This window comes from Nicotiana attenuata, unplaced genomic scaffold (assembly GCF_001879085.1).
Source record: "Nicotiana attenuata strain UT unplaced genomic scaffold, NIATTr2, whole genome shotgun sequence".
In the NCBI taxonomy this organism is placed as follows: domain Eukaryota; kingdom Viridiplantae; phylum Streptophyta; class Magnoliopsida; order Solanales; family Solanaceae; genus Nicotiana; species Nicotiana attenuata.
Genome location: NW_017673764.1, coordinates 29,986 through 31,984, shown reverse-complemented (window position 1 = coordinate 31,984; position 1,999 = coordinate 29,986).

Below are 1,999 nucleotides of genomic sequence, written 5' to 3'. Positions count from 1 at the left end.
ATCCAAATTTGGACACACGTCTAAGTCCGAAATCACCATACGAAGCTATTGAAATCATTAAAATACCATTTTGGGGTCGTTTGGTCAAAAGTCAACTCTTCGGTCAACTCTTTCCATTTGAGCTTCAAAATAAGATCTTGATTTTTCTTTAAATTTAACTACGAATCTTACGAAAACCAAACTTGACCATACATGCGGGTCATAATGCACATTATGAAGCTTCTTGGGGTCTTAAGCTGCTGAACGGGGCGCTAATTCTTAAAATGATAAGTCGGGTCGTTACATTCTCCACCTCTTAAACAAACGTTCGTCCTCGAACGTGCTAAGAATTATTCTGAGGTTACCAAATTGATGATTTTACTTTTACACATATACTCGTGGTTGATTTCACGCTACCGCATTGGACATAAGTCCGACAACACTACCTCAATTGAGATTATCTCTTTTATCCATATTTGTAAACTTTAAGACCAAATTCCTTACACTCCGAACATTTTCAAAAGGTCCAATTTTCACATCATCATACGATATTAGTCTCACCTGGCTATAGCAACTCATGCCTACTCACGCATCAACTTTTTATAGTGCTTAACGGTTGTTACATCCTCCCCCCACATAGGGTCATTCATCCTCAAATAAGAAGTAGAGTTCGCTCTCAAACACATAACGTAACTTATCATTTTCTTCGCACATCTTAATGTCCCAAATTTTTCTAACTCCCAAATTTTTCCAAATTTTTGGCAGAGTCTCCCCTGTAATTGGGCCTATCCTCCTGCCAGAGTAACACCAAAACAACTCCTAACAACACATCCACAACTCAACAAATCACCACAATGTATTTATCAATAACACCAATCTCCGCATTACAAGTGTGACACTGTCATAAAGATATTTCGACATGAAACACATCATATGTATGACCTTAACCACATCTCTGGTTTTAATAGTTGTACATAATCGATTAAAAATAGCCAATTATCCTCATGTCAACAAAATCTTGTTTCAAACCTCCATTTACTAACAACGAGGCATGAAAACCTCATAATAACTTACCCAAATTAACGAGTCACATTTAACGCCACCTGGGCACTCATCCTGTAGGCTAAAACTCAATAATTACAATACAATTTGGCAAATTATGCACAGAGATATTCGTACAAGAATTTTTTTAATAAGCCTCATAGACATGACTCCCTATAAGTATTATAGTACAATTTTTTTTAATTTCACAAAGGAAGAATTTAAACACATAAACTTTTCATCACAAAGACCTCGTCCTTATATAACATCCACTGCAGCTTGTAGCCCGGTTTAAATATTTCATATCATATAAAAATGTGAGGATCTCGTCCTCAGCTCTGAATCACAAGTATTTTGCACATTGTGCCAACTAAAAAATTTCATTTCCTTTCTTCCTTCTTTCAACTAATTTCCGTCAAACAAAATCAAACATATAATGAACCCTCATACCGGTAGGGCATATAATTCACAATTGAAATTAATTATTTAGAAATTACATCAAACTCACCAAAATGATTAACAAAAGTCACTTTTGGGCTCACAACTATTTTTTTTTTGTGACCAACACATAATGATAGACATAGCTATCTCCATATAATCTCCCAACAGGAGTACTCACATAAGTAAATTTAAGATTACGAAGCTCACTCATGAGTAGAGCATATTAGGAGGACTTGCCTCGATACTCATAACCGAATCAAGTTAAGGAAATTGTTCCTTTATGATAACTCGAGTTCGTACTTGTAACGACTCCATCTAGTGTAGCGACCTCAGCTATACCATAGCAAATACATCAATGGGTCGGGCCTCCACCTCTTAGGCGCCATCTACCCGTTTTTCTCCACTCCTAATTGGTAGTGTAAGTAGAGTAGTAACTTTAATGGAGTACGTGGCATGTGTGCTCTGATGGAACAGATTTCTCCCAAGTCTATGACAATTTCTTAGGATGTTCCTAGTATCACCATTTTCATAACAACCC